We start from the raw sequence: 8,172 nt of genomic DNA on the forward strand, positions 1-8,172 counted from the left end.
GAACTTATCAGCTAGTAGCAAACAAAGGCCGAGAACATGTTTCCAGACTTGCAGGGCCTGCCGCCCCCTTTTGAGAAAACAGACTGGAAATCTGTCTTTAAATGAGTAACTGGAGAAAGACCCCTCCAGTTACACCCACGGTTACCACCTCTTCCCCTCGGAGAGAAACAAAGGGGGGTGGGGCAAGGAAAGGAAGAGGAAGTAATGTAGGGGCAGGGGGTCAGAGGTCTGCAGCTCATCTGTGGTGCATAGCTGAAGTGTCTGTATAGATCTGAATAACTAGGGGCTGGGACCGTAGTCCAGCCATTAGAGATTTATCTTGCACATGGCCACCCGGGGTCAATCCCTGGCACCACGTGGTCCCTGGAGCCCACCAGGAGTGATCCCTGACTGCAGAGCCAGAAGTAATCCCTGAGTATCACCAGCCCAAAATTCAAAAATAGAAATGATCTAAGCCACTAGATCCAACACTGCTGTAAGCATGGGACCCAAATGGCATCAATCAAACTCCTAACCGTCAAGGAGACAGGCTTGGGGGTGGGAGGCTCTTGGGAATTAGCATGGAGGGATGGGACATGAGTTGGTGGGAGTAGAGGAGGGACCAGCATGCCTGAGATGGCTACATAAATCGGTGGCATTGTCCTCCCGTTGTTCATCGATTTGCTCAAGCGGGCCCAGTAACTGTGAGACTTGTTACTGTGTTTGGCATATCGATTATGTCACGGGGAGCTTGCCAGGCTTTGCCGTGCGGGTGAGATACTCTCAGTAGCTTGCTGGGCTGTCCGAGGGGTGGAGGAATCGAACTCAGGTCGACCATGTTGGCTGCAGGCAAGGCAAAAGCCCTACCCGCTGTGTCTAAATACAAGAAAAAATAAATTTAAAAAAATGTAAAGCAACGGGGCCAGAGCAGTCGTACTGCAGGGAGAGTGTTTGCCTTGCTCACAACTTACCCAGATTTGGTCCCCAGCATCCCATATGGTTCCCTGAGCTCACCAGGAGTAATCCTTGAACACAGAGCCAGGAGTAACCCCTGAGCACCGCTGGGTGTAGCCCAAACACAAAACCGAAAAAGTGAAACAAGAATTGGCAAGCTGCTTCTATTGTGAAATCCTTGTTAGAGCAAGGGTCAGCAAACTACAGCCCTCTTCTGCATCAAACATTGGCTCACTGCCTATGTTTGTTCAGTTCATAGTGTAAGAACGCTTTCACTTTGCTAAATGGCTTATAAAACCATGACTTATAGGGGCCAAAGCAAGAGAGCACAGCTTGCCATGCTTGCCTTGCATGCTGTCAACCCATGTTTGATCCCTGGCATCCCGTATGGGCCCCGAGTCTGCCAGGAGTTACTCCTGAGTGCAGAACCAGGAGTAACACCTATGCACCACTGTGTGTGTGGACCAAAAAAAAAAAAAAAAAAGAAAAGAAAAAATCATCATGACAGATTTTGTGGCACATGCAAATTACATGAAATTCAATGTTTTATGACTACAAATAGTGTTTATAGCTGCTTTCATTTCTCCAGTGGCTGTGGCTACATCATGTGGCTATGGCAAAATTGAATAGTTGCTAGCAAAGGTCCCTAATGCTTAGAATATTTGCTAGTTGGCTCTTTACAGAAAAAGTTCGCTGACTTCAGGAATAAAAGCTGTTAGCTACAAAGGGAACAGTGTGTTGGCAGACATTTACATTTTTGTAGGTAAAAAGAGGTCAGCAGAAACTTCAGAGAATGAAACCATTAGAAAAGAAAAAATATTGAACAAATGTTATAGTCCAGGTATCAGCTGTCAAATCTCCCAGCATCCTGACCAGTATTCAAAGGTGGGGTGAAAACATCTCAGAAAGCTGAGTAATTTAAAAAGTATTGGGGGAAAGGGCCTAGAGAGATAGTAGAGTGGGAAGGGCACTTGCCTTGCACATGGCCAACCTGAGTTTGATTCTCGGCATCCCATATGGTCCCCTGAGCCCTGCCAGGAGTGATCCCAGAGCACAGAGTTAGGAGTGTGCCCCACCCCCAAAAAAGTACAAATGCATTTGCAAATGTTTAAGGAGTTAAGTTTTTTAATTGGATATTCAAAATATCCCTACTGTGGGCTAGAACAGTTGTACAGTGGGTCGGGCATTCGCCTGCACGCAGCTGACACAGGTTCAATCCCTGGCGTCCCACAAGCACTTTCATGAGTAATTCTTGAGTGCAGAGCCAGAATGACCCCTGAGAATCGCTGGGTATGACCCCAAAAGAAAAAAAGTATTTCTAAAGTGATTAACATTTGCTAAATTCACAAATGCTAAATTTAACTTATTTAAGTAATTGAATTACTTTAATGAATATTAATTACAATTTTTTCTCTGCTCTTAGATACATGCCTTAATGTCCTCCAAAGAGAATTGTTTGGGGGTCTGGCCGATAGCTACGTAATAAACCGCACACTTTGCACATATGAAGCCTGAGTTAGTTCTTCCCGCATCCTGCCATTCTGTGCACGTTTCTCCACTGTCACCACCAGAGGGCAAGCTTTCCCCACGTTGTCGAGTTGTCAAACCGGTTACCTGGCCAACAAGGAATAAATGGTGGTCCAGGATGGAAAACCCTGTGTCTGAAAAAAAAGAATTTCAATTTTTTTTTGGAGGGGGGAGAAAGTAGCTGAATATATATTATATTGTGTAATGTCTGTTAGGGGATTGTGGGGTAATAGTCCATAATCAAATATGTTAATGTTTCTGCAGTTAAGTATAAGAATATATATATAGAATACGGGATAAAGGATCTGGAGCGATAGCACAGCAGGTAGGGCATTTGCCTTGCATGAGGCTGACCCAGGCAACCTGGGTTTGATTCCTCTGCCCCTCTCGGAAAGCTTGGCAAACTACCAAGAGTATCTCGCCCACAGGGCAGAGCCTGGCAAGCTCCCCATGGGTATTCGATACGCCAGACACAGTAACAACAAGTCTCACAATGGAGACGTTACTGAGCCCACTTGAGCAAATCGATGAACAACGGAAGGACAGTGACAGTGACGGTGACAGTGATGGACAGTGACAGGATAAAGAAGGATGAGTGATACCCTCCCAATAGTTTAGATGAGGTTTTGCTGCCAGTTATCAAAAACTAAATTATAAATGCTTTATACAGTAACATACTTGACCTTCACAATAACCCCATGAGTCAAAGACTATGGAACTCACCAGTTTAAAGATGAGACTGAAACTACGAGAGGAAGTAACAGGAAACACAACTCATAAAAACAGTGAAGCTGGGACTCAGGATATGGCTCAAAGGGCCAGAGTGCATGCATTGCACATCGGAGTCTGGGATTGTATCCCTGACACCACACGGTCCTCTGAGCTCCTTCAGGAACACATCCAAGCACTGAGCTGAGAGTAGACCTGGGGTACTGAGTTTGGGTCAGAAACAAAGAGGGCCTTGGAGATAATACAGGACAAGTCCCTTGCCTCGCATGCAACTGCCCCAGTTCAATCTTCAGCACCACACATGGTCCCCTGAGTATCACCAGGGGTGATCCCTGGGCAGAGTCAGGTGTGGCTCAAAAACAGATAAAAACAGAAAAACAGAAAGGAGGCCAGAGAGATTATAGAGAGTAAAGCACTTACCTCGAATGCGGCTGCTTTTGCCAACCTAGGTTTCATCCCCAGCACTGCATACGGTTCCCTGAGCTCTGCCAACGATCACTCCTGCACACAGAGCCGGAATGGCAATCTTTGTGCGCCACTGGATATAGCCCAACACCACCCCCCTCCAGAAAAGGAGAAAAGAGCTTTAGGGTTTTCGATGAGTTCATATAAATTGGCTGATACGGTAACCTCACACAGTGAGAACGTGCTCTTTTTACAGAGTAGGAGAGAAGAGAAGTGCACGGAGGCTTTTCTGCAACGTGTATTTTCTCCTGGGTTGTGTTTTCCTGAAAGTTTCTTAGAAACTGGAGGGAGTTATCCAGTTGTTCTTTGGCTCCTTCTTATTTGGGGCTCTTTTTTTGTTTTTCCTTTCCCAGATGCCAAATGGAATACAGTGCAAGGCATTTTTCTGAGGGTGAAAGAGCAAAGATTCCCTGGAGCTCGAAAGTAGTACAATATCAGGAACTCCTGTTTAGAATTCTGAACTGGAAACAGGCTGATGATCTTGTATTTCATTCAGCACAGATCAGACTATTGCTCTTAAAAAACAAACAAATTCAGACCTTTTTTTTTTTTTTTTGCTTTTTGGAATCGAACCCGGGTCTGTCGTGTGCAAGGCAAATGCCCTACCCACTGTGCTATTATTCCAGCCCCAAGTTCAGACCATTCTTATTTTTGAAAATGATGTTATTTCTTGTTATTAAGTTTAAACAAACCAGGAGAACTGCAGACAACCCACATGGCTATCAATTTGTCACTGGACAAACACTAGAATACTATTTATGAGTACTGGTCATCATACGACAAGACAGATGCATTTAAAATTACTATGTTAGGGGGTCACTGATGTGTCTTGGCAGTAAGATACTTGTCCTACATGTGTGAGGCCCTGAGTTCAATCACTAGCACTGCAAGAAACAAAAAATTATGCCGAGTAAAAAAATTCAGGCAGTCTCCTGCCCCTGCGCCTGGCTGTTCCTTGCCGGGGTCCCTTGGAGGGGAGCGGGTTGAGTTTTCCTCCCCGCCCCGACCAGGGCTCCGGGCAGCCGAAGACCTCCAGGACCAGCCACCACCATGCCGAGACCACTCTCCGTACACATGAAGGTACTGGCAGAGGGACAAAGCCACGCGGGTTCCGGGGCCGAGATCTCCAAGCCTACTCGGACTGGAGTCGAGCATCTTCCACCCAGATCCTCCAAATCCCAGTAGACGGGGGTCACACCCACCACCTGGCCCCCTGGCGCCGTGTAATCCCATCAACGGCCAAGGCCAAGACTCAGAGACTATAAAATCCAGCTCCCGGAACTGCGCAGCTGGGACATCTTATCAGGACATCTTTTTATGACATCTTATTATCTCATTCCTACTTTGGACAAAATTGCAGGCTATCGAATGTAGCCTGCCCACAGGGGAGAGTCTGGCCAACTCCCCGTGATGTACCAAATATGCCAAATACCAGTAACAATGATGGGTCTCATTCTCCTAAAGAGCCTTGAATATAATCTCAGGGCTAGGATGAAAGAGACGTTACTGGGGCCTGCTCGAGGCAATCGACGAATAACAGGATGATGAATGAAATGAATGAAAAAAATTCAGAATTAAAAGAAAGGAGTATATAAATGTATCAAAGAGCTGGAGTAGTACATGATTTCCACAAGAGTGCCCCAGGTTTAATTCCCAGTACTGCAGGGCCCTTGAGCCTGCTGGAAGTGACCTCTTTCCCAATTACGTATTATGTAAGTCTATTTATATAAAGTTAAATCAAAAGCAAATTAATCTATGACATCAGAAAGCTTGGAAGTGGTTGGCAGGGGATGGAGGAGGTACCCAGAGAGACTTCAAGCAAATGAACAATGACCAAGGGGTATAAAGAACTTTTGGAAATGATTAGGGTATTAATTATGAATAAAATTTTATTATATTTAGGGGCTGGGGCAATAGTACAGAGGGTAAGGTGTTTGCCTTGCAGCCAACCAAGGTTCAATTTCCAGCATCCTATATGGTCCCCTGAGCACTGCCAGGAGTAATTCCTGAGTGCAAAGCCAGGAGTAACCCCTGTGCATCGCCAGGTGTGACCTAAAAAAGCAAAAAAAAATTATATTTAAAAACATCAAAGTATTTCTAGTATTATGCTTTGAATATGTCCAGTTTATTGTATATGGATTGTACCTCAATAATCATAGCATATTGGTTATAAAAATTTGAAAAGTGCTAAAAAGTATAAAAAAATGAAAATAGCCTATTTTTCTATCACCCAGAAATAAAGTTTACTAAGATTTTGGTGTACTACCTCCTAGACTTCTTTCTATACACAACCACATTGAAATTCAACAGTACATTCTATTATATCATAAGCATATTCTCCCATCGCTAGTAATTCTTTCTAATATCAAGAACAATGCTAATTGCTTTCCTATATTCAATATTATGCATGCCCGTTAATTTCTCAAATTAGGCTGAGAAATAAATACATTATTGATAATAGCACTTCCTGGAACATCATAATGACTTTGTCTAAATCTTCGATTATTCCTTTAGGTTCTATTGCTATAAATGGAATAACTAATCAAAATGTGCCTTATTCTGAATGTAGCTGTAATAATATAGGGGGTTTAAAGGTGTTTGCCCCCTCTCTACCCCAGAAGGAGAGAGCTCATGGTAAAATTAGAATGCGACTGGTCTGTGGTTATTAAAACTAGACATTGGTTGTGTGTTGGTTCTGTGGGATTTGTTGACTTTATCAAAAGGTTGTCAGTACTGGTCCTTTGCCTGCAATTCCTTCATTTTCCGTATTAGTTTAGCTGAGCCCAGATTGGGGAAAAGACTAACTTACAAAGTCTATTCCTGGATCGGAGAAGGTTCAGGGGCAAAGGAGACAAAAGCCAAGACAAAGCAGCAGTATAACATCTGTGACTCTATTATTTTACAACAAAGGCTTAACTCACCCACTTTGTGGGCCCCTGATGGAAATTACAGATAGGCCCCAGAACTTGCATCGAAGAGACTTTCCTGGAACCAAGCTTAGGATGTGGAACTGCTGTGATGTATCTCCAGGGAAACAGAGATGGACAGACTGCCTTTAGGGACTTTACAGCACAGTAAAAGGTTGTTATTGTACATCACCTCTAAGATCTCGAATGAGCATCTGAAGATTGCCATTTCAATTTTGGGGGGTGCTTTTTGGTTTTTTGGGTCACACCTGGCAATGCTCAGGACTTAGTCCTCGTTCTGCACTCAGGAATCACTCCTGGCAGTGCTCAGGGGACCATATGGGATGCCAGGGATCAAACCCTGGTGCACCACATGCAAGGCAAACGTCCTCCGCACTGCACTGTCACTCCAGCCCCAAAACCAGGAATCTTGATCTTCCCCCAAACCTGCTTTTCTTTTTCCCAGACTCCCCTATGTCAATAAGCAATACAATCACCCATTCAGTTGTCAAGTCAAAAAGCTAGGAATCCCAGACTGTTTCTATTCTACTGATAGGAGTCAATCCCTTCAGCAAATCCAGACAAATTTACCTGCATATAAATTTACCTGCATACATAGAAATGTGTCCTTCAGTGCTCCTCCCTGGAGCAGGCTACGATCCATTCAATACATGCAGTTTCCTGAACCTGCTTGGCTTCATCCGCTCTTGCAACTCACCACTTGATTCTGGAAAAGAAGCCAGATCAGTCTTTTAGATCATGGCAAGTCCCTGGCTAACACTGTTAATGGTTTTCCTTTTATTCTTGTTTTTGAATTCTCTCTCTCTCTCTCTCTCTCTCTGTTTTTGTTTTTGGGCCACACCAGCCTTGCCCAGGAATTACTCTTAGCTGTGCGTGCACTTAGGAATCACTCCCTGCAGCCCCGAGAGATCATATGGAATACCTGGAATTGACACCCGCTGGCCATGTGCAAGGCAAGCGCCCTGAGCGGCTATACTATCTCTCCGTCTTCTGGTTTTCCTTTTAACTTAGATCCAAATTCAAAGACGGAGCCAGAAGATCACAACGGGTAGGAAGGGCGCTTACACACACCGGACTCGGGTTCGAGAACCAACACCCCAGATGGGTCTCCTGAGCCAGCCAGCAATGAGCCCTGAACGCAGAGCCTGGAGTAAGCCCTGAGCACTGCCGGGTGTGACCCAAAAGCCAAAATATAAAATAAAACCCCAAGTCCTCCCCACGACGCTTAAGGCCCTCTATTATCTGGTCCTGATCACAACCCCTCCTCCTTAAGCTCCCACCGCGCTGCAGGTCATTCTGCCGGGGCTGCTTCCGTGGATCTTTGCATGATGCTCGCTCTCTTCCAAAGCTCATTTGTCGTGGCGTGGGGACAGTAGGGCGCTTGCCTGCAACGTGTGGGCCCTGCGAGTGACCCCTGGCGAGGATCGTGTCTGCCTTCCCCAACACTGTCTTCGCAGTCGTCGTCTCTGCGGAGTCGAGGGCTTTTCTGTGCTGAGGGCAGAGAATCTCGGTTTGCTCCCCATTCTATCGCTGCAGTGCTCTGAGCGCGGGGGACCTTCACCAAATGCTGGATCAGGGGTGGCTCCTGGCT

This window comes from Sorex fumeus, unplaced genomic scaffold, assembly GCF_029834395.1.
Source record: "Sorex fumeus unplaced genomic scaffold, SorFum_2.1 ptg000047l, whole genome shotgun sequence".
NCBI lineage: Eukaryota > Metazoa > Chordata > Mammalia > Eulipotyphla > Soricidae > Sorex > Sorex fumeus.